The sequence below is a fragment of the Melospiza georgiana genome, chromosome 23 (assembly GCF_028018845.1).
Source record: "Melospiza georgiana isolate bMelGeo1 chromosome 23, bMelGeo1.pri, whole genome shotgun sequence".
Taxonomy (NCBI): domain Eukaryota; kingdom Metazoa; phylum Chordata; class Aves; order Passeriformes; family Passerellidae; genus Melospiza; species Melospiza georgiana.
This window is the reverse complement of record NC_080452.1, coordinates 2,136,021-2,152,322: the sequence shown is the minus strand read 5'-3', so window position 1 is coordinate 2,152,322 and position 16,302 is coordinate 2,136,021. Positions and strand designations below refer to the sequence as shown.

Sequence of the window (16,302 nt, the reverse complement as noted above, 5' to 3'; positions counted from 1 at the left end):
TGCTCTGGGAAGTGGGAGGCACCTGGTGACACGGGGGGTGGTCCCTCCATGGCCCCTGTGGTTGCCCATCCTTCCAAGGGAGGTGGTCATGGCCCAGGGGGAGGCTACACACAGGGAACCCTCTAATCCCCATTTCCTCTCCCTGTACCCCCAAGGGCTCCCACATCCCTTTGTTCGTACCTGCAGGGGCTCCCCAGCCCCATCCAAGTGCCCAAGTACCCTCAGGGACTGCCCCATTCTCTCCCCACAGTGCTTGCAGTACACCCAGGGCTTCCCCATTCCCACTACCACTACCCCTGTCCCATCCTGCTGTAAAAGGGGGAGTCGGGGAGGATTCTTGCTGACAGGATTCTCAGATGAAAATGAAGCACAAACATGGCAATATTACATGAGAGAACTGTTTATTGAAAAAGAGGGTAAATGTTCTTACCAAAGGGGGACAGAAAGGAGTAGAAAGGGAAAAGGATAGAGAGAGAAACAGAAGACAGGACAGCTTTACCACAAGAAGCTCGGGCGCTCTGTGGGCATCAGCTCAGCAGATGGGGTGTGTGTGCTGCAAGCCAGGGCGAGCCCACATGGCTTTTGTGAGTGCCTGGGTGTGATTTCCAAGGACGGCACCTGCGTGTCTCTGGCATGGGCGAGCAATGGCTGCAGGCTGGCTGCTGCGGGCTGGCTGCGGGCTGGTGCTGCGGCACTGGTGGCTCTGGGCTGGCTGCCACGGGCTGGGGCTGCGGTGGGCAGGTGCAGCAGGCTTGGTGCTGTGGGCAGCATGGGAAACACGGCAGAGGTGGCGGGTGGGTGCAGGCAGCATCTGCTACATTGGGGAGCAATGAAGGAACGTCCAGGACGAGCAGGAATGAGCTGCCTCAGGGAAGTAGCAAAGCAGGGAAGAATGAGTGCGGACAGGGAAGAAGGACCACCAGAGGAAAACGCAAGGGTGGGGAGTGTCGATGATATTTTTACCGGATGTCCAGGAGGAATGATGCATCTGACTCCGTCTTATCAGAAGGCTTATTAAGTACTTTGTTATACTATATTATTCTATATTATATTACATTACATCTAAACTGAATCTGCCAAGCACTCAACTGAACTCCACTGCACACAATCTCATGACTGTCAGCCAACAGTCCCAACACACACACCTTGATTCAATTGGTCAGTGAATCAAAACCCTCATACCAGAATCCAATTACCAATTCCCTTCAGGTAAACAATCTTCCACAATGCATTCCATGTGTGAACAACACAGGAGTAGAAAATGAGATAAGAATTGTTTGGATCATTCTTTGTCGCAGACATTTTTCCACAGAAATCCTTTCTTTCAGATTTCTGTGTCTTCTGGAAGGCAGAGGCCTCAGAAGGGAAGACGGTTTCCTTTTGTCAGAAACAGATATCCATGAATTCTTTCGATGGGCAAAGCTTTTTGGGTTCTTTGCTGATGTCTTATATGCTTTAGATGTTTTTGTCTGGGAGTGCATGGACTCCATTATCCAGCGCGTCTACGTTGAGGGACGCGTGTTGCCTTCTATCTACCCAGCATTTATAAAGCTTTTCCCAGTCCTGAAACGCAGAGCAGCTTGTTTTCAATGGATTTCTAACTGTTATGGCCAGGCTCCGTTTCCACCACCTTTGGCAGAAGACGCGGTGGGGGAGGACATTTTTCTTCCCAGCCCCCCCTGCTTCGCGGCGGGGGGGGGGGCGAAACTTCGCGGCGCGATGAAGTTTTTTTTACTCTTGCTCCGGAGCATGCTCAGATGGAGTTCTCTCCTTCCCCCCCTTCTCTCTCTCCGGGGGGATGGGAGTGGCCGCTCAAGCCAGCGCTGGCCTCTCAGACTCTGCCTTCAGACATGGGGGCGGCACCGGTCTCTGAGGTTTCCTCCACGGCCCTGCCAGAGCCGTCACTCCAGGAGATCCCGTCTCCGCCTCTCCAGGAGGTCCCGCCCGCAGTTTCACTGGCCTCCCCGCCCCCGCCAGAGCCTGCGTCGGAGACTGAAGAAGCACTTCTGGTCCCTGAGCTGTTGCTAGGCGACGAGGATGCGTCTCCAGCTTCCGGCTCAGTGTCGGAGAAGGCAGAAGAGACAGCACTTCCAGCGATTGACCTGTTGCTAAGCAACAGCGACGCTCCGCTGTCTCTCCCGGCTCCGCTGCTGCTGGTTTGCGCTGCGACGGAGACTGCGACTGCGCCTCCGCAGCAGATCCTGGAGTCAGCGGCAGAAAACGCCGTTGAACCTGTGGGACCCTCGGAGCAGCCCGCGGCGGATCCCACAATCAGCGTGGTTCCCTCCCCAGTTCCGGCTCCCTCCCCGCTGCTTCCACCGGACATCCCAGCAGTCGCCCCGGCGGGGGGTTTCTCCTTCCGTGGAGCGGGGGCTGCCCGCCAGCTCACTGTTGTGGCAGTCCAGCTGCCTGTTTTTAAGATCAGCATTCTCGGCGGTTTGGGGGGTGGTTTTTCGGGGATTGTCCCATGGAGGCCGCCGCCTCTCTTGTGCCCTAGTGGCATGGGGGGGCAGGTGCATCCAGAGAGTTCTGCCTCTGATCCCCATCCCGGAGGGGATGGGGATGATACCATGGGGCGGATGAGAGACAAACCCGATGCATTGCAGAGGGAGAGGGCACAGCTGGAGGAGACCATAGCTGGTTTGCTGTGGGAAACAAACATCTCCAGACCCCAGATGGGATTGCTGGGGAAGGCTTCTATTTCCCTGCTGCTGGGATGCCTCAGTGGTTTAGGGGAAAGGAAGCGTCTCACTACCCGTGCTGCCATTGTGCTGGCAGCAGGGTTCAGGCCTGTGGATATGCAGAGCCTTCCTTATGAGTTTGGCCTGGGCCGTTTGGCTCAGGAGGTTCCTGGGCCAGGGCCATCACTTGGCCTCCTGATGTTTTTGGGGATTCTGGTTTGTCCTACCAGTCTGGGTCCCCCTTTGTGAGCCAGTTTTGGGGTTCCTGGTCCATCATGGGCCAGGGCCCCCAGGGCCTTTCCTTCTCTGGCACTGCTCTGCTCGGCTGGCTGCTGCTCTTTTGCTTTTCGATTAAAAAAAAAAAATAATTAAAAATTAAATAAAAAAGATTGAAAATGGTGGGCAGCAGCTCTGAAGCACTGAAGCACTGACTGAAGGGCCAGAAAAGGACATTCTAAAAATTGTACAAATTCAAATTGGTTTAAATTGTTTAAAATTGTGTTTAGACTGTCAATGGTTTTTGATAACTATTGATGGAACTCTTTTGCAGAAGTCTGTTTCAGGACCAAAAGGACTCTCAGATATTCCAAAAGAAACAACTTCAGCTGATGGACTGTTCCTGAAATTCATCTGCATGGACTCAAATTCTCTTTACATTGTATTTTGCATTTTTCTTATATTATAGCATTGTTTTAGTGATTTGTTAGTTATTGTATATTCTATAGGTGAAGAAATTTCCTGTTCATTCCACATGAGCATTTTTCTTTTATTTTATACAATTTAGAAAGGTGAGATGTCGCAGACATTTTTCCACAGAAATCCTTTCTTTCAGATTTCTGTGTCTTCTGGAAGGCAGAGGCCTCCGAAGAGAAGGTAAACAATTGTTATCAGCTGCTGTGGAATGCAATAGGATTCACCTTGATTGGCTCATTTTCTATGTTTATAATTAAGGGCCAATCACCAGTGCAAGCTAGGGGACTGAGTCCCTGGACACAACTTTGATTGGGATTCCTTTCTATCTATTCTTAGCTTAGCTAGCAGCTCTGCAAAACTCTCTCTATATTCTTTTAGTATAGTCATAATGTATTATATATAATATCTTAATAAATCAAGCCTTCTGATCAAGATACAAGATTCACCGTCTCTCTCTCACCAGCTGCGACCCACTCAGGCGCAGTAATAATTCTTTGCTTCTCTCACTGTTTCTCCCAGGTTCAGAGAATGTGAATCCCACAGGGTAGGAGGGCCAAGCTGACCCTCTGAGTGAGCCCCTGATCCCTGCAAGAAATGCAAAGCAAAGCACTCCTGTTGTGTCACAGTTAGCTGCTTTTATTTGCAAAGGCTCCTCCCACAGGCTGATTTCTCGGGCATTTTTTCATAGATATTTTTCCTCGGGCATCTGTCCCACCAGCCAGTGGGGGTCACTCATAGCCGGATCACTGAAGCTTTCTCTCCCCTGATTCTCTGTTGTGTGAAGCCTTGCCAGGGACAGGGTTCCCAGCACATGTACAACGACAGAGTCATTTTTCACCTCAGGGTTAGCATATGTTGAGACATAAATCAAAATCAGATTTGATCCTCTTAAGCCCAGTGTGCTTAGTGGCTCTGCAGTCCCCATCCCAGTGCTCCCAGTAAGGTGGCTTACTGGTACCCATCCCAGTTTCAAGGGGGCACAGGACCTGGTTCCCTGCTCCTGGGACAAAAACGCAGCTCTTTGGTTAAACTGGCAGAAATGGTGTTTCTTTGTTCAGCTCTGTCAAGGAAGCTGAACAAGGGGGGAACCTGCCTTGGAATGGAAAATACAATCCCCTTCTCTCTGAACTATTATAATTTTGAAATTACAGGGCTTTTAGGTAAAGATGTGGGAACAGGAATAACAGTTCTTTACTGGTATATATTGACAGAAACAAGTTAATGGAAGTTGACTTTTACTGGATATTATATGAATTGATATTACATTATTGATTATACTGTTGAATAAATATTGCGATTTTGTTCAGATAGCGAAAAGTATTGTGGAGTGGCTGATGTTGTTGTGGTGGCCATCCAAGGGTGGGGCCCAGCCATGGCCCAGCCCCACTGCACAGGGATGGTCATTGCCCAGCCCTGTTTTGCCCAGCCCCAGGGGGCAGCCAGGACTCGAAGGTCCCCCCTGCCCCTTGGATTTGATTCTGGCAGCTTTAGAGCTGCTGCAGAGGTGAGAATTCTGTGGGGGGAAAGGCCTGTCTGTGGTTTGCTCAGCCCTGCAAGAAGCACAAACCCCAAAGGGAGCCCAAGCAGTGGCTCTGGGAGGGCCTTTGATGGTTTTCAGAGCAGGGCTGGCTGGAAATCCTGCCCTCCAGGGGAGGCTGTGGGAGATCCCGTCAAGAAATGCAGCAATTGATCATTTGTTCGTCTTGGTAAGAGAGTGAGAGACCTCCAGCACTACGGCAAGTCCCACAACAATCTGCTCCAGAAGCTCACCTGGACCCTCCTTCTTGAACAAAACCTGCAGCCTTCTGGAACCTCATGGAAACAATGTTTGGGCTCAGGCTGTGGCCATCAAAAAAGAGGAAAATGTTTGGAAATGTCGCACAGGGGCTCTTGCCCTGGCTGTGGCAGAGCTCTGGGGAGTGACCTTGTGTGGATTCCAGGTGTCCCCAAAGCTGCTCCTTCCCTGCCCGCCTCACCTAACTGAAAGCCTGAGGGTTTGCAGGAATTGTGGTGTAAAGCCACCAGAGGTGCTGTTGTGGACCCAAGACCTGCCTGGGGTCAGGTGCTGCCTTCCTTCCATTCGGGATCATGGAGAGCAGTCACAGGTGTTGCGCAGGGCGTGTGTTTGGCGCCGGGACACTGCTACGCTGCCAGTGGGCACTGGGATCCAACCTGCTGCCTTAGCGGCTTCTGCCCACTGCCGGTGGTGGTGCCGGGAGCGATTGGTGCCCGTGAGTTTGCAAAAGGAACGATTTCCCCTCCTCCCTCCCGTCCGAGGCCGCCATGGCCCCTGAGGGGATGGAGCTGGACCAGGGCGCCCCCTGCTGGCCGGGAATGCTCCCTGCAGCGCCCCCGCTGGCCCCGGGTATAATGGCTGCAAAAACCAACAGCGCTGAGCGGGATGGAAAGTTCTGGGTTTGTGTTGTTTGTTCTGTTCTGGTTTATAAACTTCCCACTGAAGAGCTGTTATTCCTTTTCTTACACTTTTGCCTTTAGGCCCCATCATTTTTGAAATTAAAAAATCTTTTTGACATGTGTTGTCTTTTGATTCCAGGAGAGTTCCCATTTTCCTTGGCAGATATTTCTCATTTAAATGAGGTGCCAACTCCTGGGTTCCAGCCTGGATGGGACAGACACCCCAAGGGGAGACACGGTCAGGCACTTACCCACCTCATGCTCTGCTTTTTAAGCCAGTTGGGCCACCAAGGGCCCTCTCCCCAGGTGGCACTTCTGGTCACCCGGCCACTAAGGAGCTGGCTTTGGCCGAGCATCACACTTTCCTCAGTGTGCCACAGCTGGCAGACTGATGAACAGACAGGGCCCTGTCTCACCAAAAGCAGGGCCTTACCCATCCCTTCCACACATAGGTGTTCCAAAATGTCTCCAGACATCAAGCTTTTCCTGTTGCTGACACACTGTGGGATCTCAGCACCTCAGGATGGAGGTGCAGAGTGGCCAAGAACACCCTTGGGGGGCTCGGGAGTCCTGGAATGTTGCCAGAAGTGTCTGGTGGCTGGACTTTGATCCTACACAGGAGATGACACCTGTATGAGGACTGAGAGGATTTCACTGGGGTGAATGGTGAAGGGATAAGTTAATTAGAGTGTAAAACACAGGGTTTAGGATTTCTGTACAGGGGGGGTCTACAGAAGTAAGATGGAGGAATTGGGGCGTGTCCTGTCCTTCTTCTTCTTCTTCTTGGCCTCCATCTTCTGTGGTGATGTTGGCACTTTGCGATTGGTCTTTACTAGAAGTGCACCGGTTAATAAGGGTAGAAGGTATTGGGGAAAAATTATAAATATTGTATACGTAACTTCGGGTATAAAGATAAGTGACCGCCCCGGGGGCACGCCGTGTGCCCATGGCTGACTTGCTGTGCAGACCTCTGTCGGGCTGAAAGAAAATCTTTTAGATAAACAATTAATAAACACCGAGACCGAAACAAGATCAGAAGTCTCTTCTCGTCCTTTGAAGCGCCGGGCTGTCCAAGGCCACCCTGGGCCTTTCCAGGCCACCTAAACAGCCGAGAAACCGACAACACCCCACCCTGTGGCATGGCCTGATCCCGACTGCCCTGGCAAAGGAGGAGGCTCTGGAACACCCACAGGGACTTTGTGTCATCCTGGTGTGGGGAACACAGCAGATGAGGGGCTCAGGACAGGGGACTAGAGAATGCAGAGCCTCCTGAAAGCCACTTTGGCCATCAGAGCAAGGGAAGTGAGTACATCAGGGCCCTGCCAGCTTCCTCTGCTGGAGGAAACGTGCTTGGGCGAGTGTTCAGGGTATGTTCCTTTTTGGTGTCTTTCCCTGGAAATTGTTCCTTGTGTGACTATTGGGACTCTGAACCTTGTTGCTGTTGCTGTTGGTTTTATTCTCTCTGGTTGCTGTGTCAGGAAATTGTTCCTCTCTCAGCCCTTTGGGATCCTTGTGCCCCCACAGGGAGGCAGAGGGGCAGTTTTGAGTGGCAGCACACACACGAGTGGGTGCCCATGGGTGGGGACCCTCAGTCCCCCCGAGTTCCCCCCAGTGTCACAGCACATTCCCGTAGATGTCACCAGGTTCCTGCGGTCGCCCCTGGTGTCCCCGCAGCTCCGCGTAGGTCACCTGGGGATCCTGGAAGGTGGTGGCATGGGGGGACACTGTGAGAGACATGGGCTGTGGGATCTGGGTGGGGTGACACTCGTGGGTCATGTGTTCCCCTGCGTGTGTCCCCCCCGTACTCACCCCCTGCCCTCTTGGTGATCATGACGCGGGTGTACAGAACCTCCCCCTCCTCTGGGGGGGCCAGGGGATCCGGGGGGGCCCTGAGGGAATAAAGGGGATGTGGGGGAGGGGATGGGAGGTCTTGGGGATTGGGATAAAACAGGAGAGTGTGGTTTGAGCCCCGCACTCACATGTCCTGGTTCTTCCTGGCAGCTGCAATGGAAGTAGGGGCGGGGCGACTGTGGGGTCCCAGGGCCCTGACCCCTCTTAGGATTCCTGAACCCCTTCAAGACCTCCAAGTACTCCTGAAGCCCTCCAGAGCCTCCCTCGTGTCCCCAGACAACTCACACTCAAGAACCCAAATCCCAGGAGGGACAGAGACTCCTCCCAAAATCCCCAGGGCCTTAGAAAGAATCCCCAACATCCCTGCAGGACCATCCAGCACCTCCCCAAACCCTACAGGAACCCTAGCCAAAGTCACAATTGTGGTGCTGTGGGTATTTCCCTATGGTTTCTCCAATTCTGTGGGCCTCTACAGCTCCCCGGGCGCCCTGTCCCCCCATTGTCACCCACCCACACTGTGCGATCGGTGGCAGGCCACAATGACACCCACGAGCAGGAGCAGGAACAAAAGGGCCCCACCGACCCCTGCAGCCACTGCAAGAAACAGAGGGGGACACATCAGGATCACCCATAACCCCTGGGGTCCTGCACTCCCTGGTGACCCCATGTGACCCCCCCTGTGACCCTGGGTGAGCCAGGTGTCACCTCCAGGGCCAGCTCAGGGCTGAGTGCCTGGAACACGCGATGCCCGTCCTGTCCCAGCTGGTTGGTGGCCACGCACTGGTAGGTGCCCGAATGTCCAACATCGATGACCCTGAGCTCCAGGAGGGGACCCTAGGCCACCTCCTGCCCATTGTGCAGCCAGGTGAAGGTGACAGGGGCTGAGCCCACCTGCACCCAGCAGCGCAGGGTCACATTGTCACCTGCATGCACCTGGTGTGACAGGGGACCAGGGGTGATGGTGGCATTGTCCACGGGCACTGCCGGGACAGAGACAGGGTTGGCACCTGGCGAGGTGGGATGGGGGTGCGGTGGGTGGGGTCATCCCCAGCCTGAGGGTCCTGCTCACCCAGGACGGTGACATTCAGGGGGTCACTCTCGGCCACGCTGTTCCCGTCACTGACCCGGCACCGGTACTGGCCGCTGTCATTGTCCCCAAGGTGTCCCAGCTCCAGGTAGGGGCCGATGCCCAGCAGTGCCCCCGAGCCCTCCTGGTGCCAGGAGAAGGACACGGGACCTGTCCCTATGGTCACTGCACAGCTCAGCACCAGGCTCTCGCCGAGTGCCACCTGTCCCCCAGGGGGCTGCACTGACAGGGACACCGCCGAGGGCGGGACCCCTGCGGGAGAGTGGGACACCAGGGGACAGTGAGGGACCCGGGGGGGTGTCCAGGAGGGGCAGGGGAATTCCAGTGAGGGAGAGGGGGTGCCGAGATTGGGTGGAGGGAGTCTTAGAAAGGAACCCTGAGAGATGATAAGGGGGTCAGGGAGGGAACACCTGGAGAGGGAGGTGGGCAACACCAGGAAGGGTACGGGGACCATGGGAGGGGATGGTGAGACTTGGGCAATGTGCAGAGACCTCAGAGAGGGGTGGAGGGACCCAGGGATGGGGGAGGGGACCCAACGAAGGATGGAGGGAAACACAAGCCAGGAATGGGGGGAGCTTAGGAGCAACCCGGGGCAGCGATGGCAGGCACAGAAAATGCACCAGGGAAGGATGAGGGTACCCATGTACGGGCTGGGGGTCCTGGGGAGAGACCCGAGAAAGGATGGGGGCGGGTCAGGGAGGGATCTGGAAAAGGTTGGGTGCCCCAGAGCAGGCATCAGGGAGGGCTGGAGGGTGCCAGGCAGTGTGGGGGAACCGAGGCATCTGTGGGGGCTCCCCGTGCCCATCCCCACACTCACTGCACACCGTGACAAGGAGCCGGTTGTTGCTCTTCTGCACGGACCCCCTCCTCGGACTGCACCTCACAGCCATAATGCCCTGAGTGGGAGACCCTCACAGCGGGCAGCAGCAGCTGCGGGGACCCCTGCGGGTCCCCCACCACCTGCCCGTCCCGGTAAAACACGTGCAGGAGGGGGGCTCGGGGCCGCAGGGGGTGGGGGTGCTGAGGCAGCTGAGAGTCTGGGGGGACCCCTCAGTGAGCTCGCGGGGACCCTCCAGCACTGGGACCGAGAAGAGCTCTGGGAAGGAGAGGAGAGGTGAGGACTGTGAATCTGAGTGCACTGGGAAGTGGCTTTGGGGTTGTCAAGATATTGGAGTTCCAGCCGTGTGGGTGCTCACCTTGCACTCTCACTGTCACTGGTGCTGACCGTGACTGCCAGGACCCCACCAAGCCCTCCCATCTGTAGCGGCCGCTGTGGTGCAGCTGCAGAGGTGAAAGGGACAGCTTGTTCCCCCTGAGGGACCCCGCGAGATCTTTCTCCTCCCGGTAAAATTGCACCCTGGTGAGATGGTTGTCCTGCCGGCACCGGCAGCGCAGTGTCACGGTGTCCCCCTCGAGCAGTGCCCGGGCTGGAACCTGCAGCACCAGCTGGTCTGTGGGACAGGAAGGTCACATCTCACTGTTGAGACTGGTCTGGGGTGGGTGCCCATAGAACCGGGGATATGCGGGTGCTCTGTGGTGCTCTGGTATGCACTGGGATGTCCCTGTGTGCAGGGCACAGGCTCTTGTCACATGAGGGGTGTGACGCCACCTAGGGAATGGAGCCCACCCTTACCGCTCTGGGGCCCCCATGATCATTAAAGGTCTCCCCTCACCATCTAAGACGGTCACGGGGGGGCTGCGCCCGGTGCTGGGTCTGTCACACGTGTAGGTGCCACTCTCGGTGACACTGAGGCGGTTGTGTCCCTCCTGCCACCAACGCTGCCCGTCCTTGTACCAGGTGGTGGCACCGGCAGTCCCCGAGCCCTGGCAGGTCAGTGTCACCCGGTCCCACAGCACTGCTGGCCTCCAGGGAGGCTCCACCAGGAGCTGGGTGGTCTGGGCACCTGTGGGTGACAGGGGACACCAGCCTGCCCGGGCCAGTGTGGGGCTGGGGACAGCGGGGTGGGGCCATGGCATCCCCTGAGGACTCACCAGCAAGGCCGAGGGTCTGGGCTGGAAGGGAGAAGGGACAGGGCTCAGTGGGGGTGTCACCATGGGGACAGAGACACATGGGGTACAGGGTGTGGTGGCTGTCCCCAAACTGTCCCCATGGGGACAGATGCTCTTGTGGGAAAGTGTGTGGTGGTCCCCAAAAGTCTGGACAGGCAGGGGGACATGTCTCTGTCACAGCCACCTATGTACCACATCCACGTGGCACAGACAGCTTGGGAACAGGGACGTCGAGGCCACCCTGGGCTGAGGCAGAACATGGGGACACTGTGGACACCGTGGGCATGAGGACACCACGGACACAGCCCATGCTGGCCCACGTCACCCTCACCAGCTCATGATCCCATCCCTGTGATCCCATCCCCATGGCCACATCCTCATGGTTCTTGTCCCTGCATCCCAGTTCCCTTGTCCCTATCCCTGGAGCTGCCTGAGCCCAAAGGTGCCAGTTCCCACATTCCTGTCTCCACATCCCCATCCCCATCCCCATCCCCAAATTCCCGCCCCCTGTTCCTGTCCCCAAAGCCACCCTACATCCCCAGACACACCCAGTTCCACTGTGGGTAACATGGACTGGCTCTGCTGTTATTGGGGACCTCAGGGGACCCCACCACTCCCCTGTGCCCCCTTCCCTCCCCATTCCCAGGGTATCATGCCCGTGCCCGGGGCACTCACCCCACAGGAGCAGCGCCACCTTCCCGGCCATCCCGTTGTCCCCAGCCATGTGCACTGGCTGTCACTCGCTGCTGTGGCCACCGCTCCTCTGGCTGGCGGCTCTTCGGATGAAGGGGAGGGAAGCGAGGTCAGGTTTCGACCTCATGCATAGGTGGCCCTTGGTGGGGGCAGGGTGGCCACAGGCTGGGGACAGGCTGGGGACACGGGTGGGTGGGACAAAATGGGTCATGGGGTTCCCAGGAGTTGGGAACTCGGTGGTTTTGGGGAGGCAGGAATGGGGTCACTGGTAAATTGGGTCCTGATGAGGGGGAATATCCGTCAATGGGGGTGCCATTGGAATGAGCGTCTCCATACCTGGGGGGACTCAGGGATGGGAGTCCCAGGGGAATGTGGGCTCCAAGGATTTGAGTTCATGGGATGGGAGAATGGAGGGTCCTAGGAAGATTTCAGGGGATGGAATGAACGGGAAGGGGTTCCTTGGGAATGGGGTGCTGGGCCATGGAGATCCTAGGGAATGTCAGTGTTGGGATGGGGGCTGCAGAGAGAGTGGGACATAAAGAAAGGAGGTCCCATGTTTCTGTTCCCGGGGGAATGGGGATTCCAGGGATGGGCAGTGGCTGGTTGAGCCCATGGGTTGTAACTCCTTCCCTGGGTGCTTCAGATTTTGGGGTGACCCACAGCCAGCAACACCCCCACATGGTGCCGGTGTCCAGGGTGTCATCCCAGAGAGATTCTGAGCTGCTCTGGGTCTGTGTCCCCCAGCCTCCAGTGATTTTTCCCTCTCTTTATTCCATTTCCATCATTTTACCCCTCAATTTCACAAACCCCAGTTCGTGCCTTGATGGTCCTTGGGGGCACCTGGAGCAGGAATCATGCTGGGGGAAGCCCAGGGTGGGGGAAGCCCAGGGTGGGGGAAGCAGGGGTGAGGGATGCAAGGAGGGCTGGGGAGGCTCTGGGGGATGGGGGAGTGCAGCTTTTACCCCCCAACACTTTCACTTTCTGTCTCCCGCAGAAGAAGGAAAAGGCCATTTGACACCTTTCTCACATGGGGGGGAAGGGTTCTGTCCTTAGGGGGCACATCCAGGGGGCTCCTGTCCTGGGGGAATCCTGTCCCAGGGAGGACACATGCTGGGGAAGAGGGTCCTGTCATGGAGCTTGGCAGCTTTGGGGGGGTCCAGACTTCTCCATTCTTGCTCGTCCCCTGCTGGATCTGAGCCAGCAAGAGCAGCTGGGGAATGGAACCCTGAGCAGGAAGGAGGCCCCAAACTCCTGCTCCTTGAAGCCAGTGGCCATCCAAGGGTGGGGCCCAGCCATGGCCCAGCCCCACTGCACAGGGATGGCCATTGCCCAGCCCTCTTCTGGCCAGCCCCAGGTGGCAGCCAGCACCTGAGGGTCCCCATTATCCCCTTGGCTTTGATTCTGGCAGCTTTAGAGCTGCTGCCGAGGTGAGAATTCTGTGGGGGCAGAAAAGGCCTGCCTGTGGTTTGTTCAGCTCTGCAAGAAGCACAAACCCCAAAGGGAGCCCAAGCAGTGTCTCTGTGAGGGCCTTTGATGGTTTTCAGAGCAGGGCTGGCTGGAAACCGCCCCTGCAGCGGCAGCTGTGCGGGAACCAGTCTGGAAATGCAGCAATTGATCATTTTGTGCCTCTGCCCAAGGGACTGAGAGAGTCCCATAACTACTGCAAAGACAACAACAATTGGGCTCCCTTTGGGTTTTTGTGCTGCTTTAAGGTATGAGGAAAGCACAGGCAGGCCTTTTCCACCCACAGAATTCTCACCTCTGCAGCAGCTCTAAAGCTGCCAGAATAAAAGCCAAGGGGATAATGGGGACCCTCAGGTGCTGGCTGCCACCTGGGGCTGGCCAGAGCAAGGCTGGGCAATGGCCATCCCTGTGCAGTGGGGCTGGGCCATGGCTGGGCCCCAGCCTTGCATTAACAGGGGTCCCCAGGATGTGCCACCCCTGGGACAGGGACCCAGCCAGGAATGTGCAGGGATATTTCCAGAACTGTCGCCCCCTGGGACAGGACCCCCCATGCCAGGATGTGTCACCCCCTGGGATGGGATACCCCTACAACACGAGCCCCTGGATGTGCCAGTCCAGGACCGAACCACCCCCCCCCCCTTTGTAACCTTTGCCACTCAGCACAAATGACCTCTTCCTTCTTGTCCAGGAAAAAGAAAGTGAAACTGTTGAGTTGGTGAAGCTGAACACCTCCATCTCCCACAGCCTCCCCACCATTCCCTGCACCCCCAATCCCCATTTTCCTCCTCCCCTGGGTGCCCCCAACCCCTTCCCTGCTCAAGTGCTCCCCAGGATTGCTGAGCCAGGAACTGGTATTGGGGCTACATGGCACAAAATTGAAGAAAATAAGGAAAAAAGAGAAATAAAGAGAGGAAAAAGTCCAGGGCAGGGGAGGGCACAGAAGCAGAGCTACCCAGGACCTCCATGTGATGCCTACCTAGGAAATGAGCAACCCAGGCGGGCAGTGCTGGGCCCTCGGTCACCCCAAAATGTGAGGCATCCAGGGAAGGAGCTGTGACCCCTGGGCCCCCCCAGCTGCTGCCCATCCCTGGCATCCCCATTCCCATGGGACTCCAACCATGGGACCCTATTTCCTTCTGTCCCCCCTTCTCTGGGACTCCCAACCTTTCACTGCAATTTCTCAGAACTTCCATTCCCAAGGAATCCCATCCCGGTAATTCCAGAGCCATGGACCCCCCACTCCCTTGGGGACCTTGATTTCCCCAGGGCCCCCATTCTCACAGGGCCCCCCTTACCCCAGGCACCCCCATCCTATGCCACCACCCCATGATCAGAAATCCCTGGAGAACAAGTTGTTCATGGACCCTCATCCCCACATGTGAGTCTACCTAACCCTGGGCACCCCATTCCCCTGGACAACCATCCCTGGCTCCCTACACCACCTCAGCCTCAAATTCTGGCAACACCATTTCCCCACCATGTCCCACCATCCCCCCCATTAACCACAAGGTCCCCACCCTGCCCCCATCCTGTCCCCACCCTGCCTCCACCAGGTGCCACCTACACATGGGGACAGACGTGACCTCGCTTCCTTCCCCTTCATTCGAAGAGCCGCCAGCCAGGGGAGTGGTGGCCACAGCAGCGAGTGACAGCCAGTGCACATGGCTGGGGACAGTGGGATGGCCGGGAAGGTGGCGCTGCTCCTGTGGGGTGAGTGCCCGGGGCATGGGCCTGACACCCTGGGGATGGGCTGTGGTGAGGCAGAGACTGGTGGGGAGGGGGCAGAGGGGGGCTGTGGTGTTCACTGAGGTCCCCAGTGCCAGGAGAGTCAATGCATGAGGTGACCAAGGTCGTGGGGTTGCCCTGGGGAGAGGAGAGGGGATTAAGGAACATGGGGACAATAAAGGGGGGACAGGGATTTGGGGAGGCATCATGGGACTGGTGAAGGTGTGGGGACATGGGCAGGGTGCCGGGGGGGCCAGGACAGGAACTGGGGGAAAAGCACCATGCAGATGGGCCCTGGGTACAGAGACCGCAGGACTGGTGGGGGTGACCTCTGCTGGCACGGGGTGGTCCTGGCATCGCCATTCCCACGCTGTCCATGGTGTCCCTGTGTCCTGCCTCAGCCTGAGGTTGCCTTGGAGCCCCAGTTCCTGAGAGGTCCATGCCACTCTGGTGTCCCCACAGGAGAAATCTGGGGATGATGCCAAAACCCATTCTCTGGGTTCTGCTGGACTGACAGAGTCACCCCCACTGAGCCCTGTCCCTTCTCCCTTCCAGCCCAGACCCTCGGCCTTGCTGGTGAGTCCTCAGGGGATGCCATGGCCCCACCCTGCTGTCCCCAGCCCCACACTGGTCCTGGCAGGCTGGTGTCCCCTGTCACCCGCAGGCACCCAGACCACCTGGGTCATCATGGAGCCCCCCTGGATGCCAGCAATGCTGTGGGACCGGGTGACACTGACCTGCCAGGGCTCAGGGACTGCTGGTGCCACCACCTGGTACAAGGATGGGCAGCGCTGGTGGCAGCAGGGATGTGACCTCCTCACTGTCACTGAGAATGGCACCTACACATGTGACAGACCTGGCACTGGGCTCAGTCTCCCCATGAGAGTCTTAGATGGTAAGGGGGGTTGAGTGTCCCCATCCTGGCACCTGCGGGAACCCCAAGGGCTCTGGGTGGGCTCCGCTCCATGGGTCACCTCCTGTATGACAAGAGCACATCCCCTGCATATGGGGACACCCCAAAGCATGCCAGTGTGGAGGGGCCCCTGTGTTGGAATTGGGGCCCCCTAGTGTGCTGGCTGTGACCCACTAGGGGGGTCGCTATTGGGTGGTGCCTTCAGGACCCTCCAAGCCCTCCTGATGTGACAGGACCTACTTGTTCCCCAGACTGGCTGGTGCTCCAACTACCAGCATGGCCACTGCTGGAGGGGGACAGGGTGACACTGCGCTGCCGGGACCGGTAGAACAACCTGGTCACCTGAGTGTCCTTCTACTGTGAGAAGAAGCAGCTGGTGGAGCTCTGAAATGGGACAGAGCTGACCCTGTTCCCTCTGCAGCTGCACCACAGTGGGCGCTACCACTGCAGGGGCTGGCTGAAAGACAGGGAGTGGGTGGTGTCCGTGCCGGTGACAGTGACAGTGCATGGTGAGAACCCCACAGCGTCCACCCCAACACCCCCACAGCCCCTCCCCAAGGACTTGGGGTCACTGTCCCCACGGCCTCCAGTCTCCTGCCCTGAACTCCTCCCTGTGCAGGTGCTGGAGGGTCCCCCTGAGCCATCCTTCAGCTCCCCCTGACTCTCAGCTGCCTCAGCACCCCCAGCCCCCTGTGGCCCCGAGCCCCCCTCCTGCACGTGTTCTACCGGGACGGGCAGGTGGTGGGGGGCCCACAGGGGTCCCTGCAGCT

General features: G+C 57.3%; 1 pseudogene; it reads right to left on the bottom strand.

Moving 5' to 3' along the window:
* Window positions 1-7,403: 7,403 nt before the first annotated feature.
* Window positions 7,404-14,204, bottom strand: LOC131092992 (Fc receptor-like protein 2; annotated as a pseudogene).
* Between the last annotated feature and the right edge of the window lie 2,098 nt (window positions 14,205-16,302).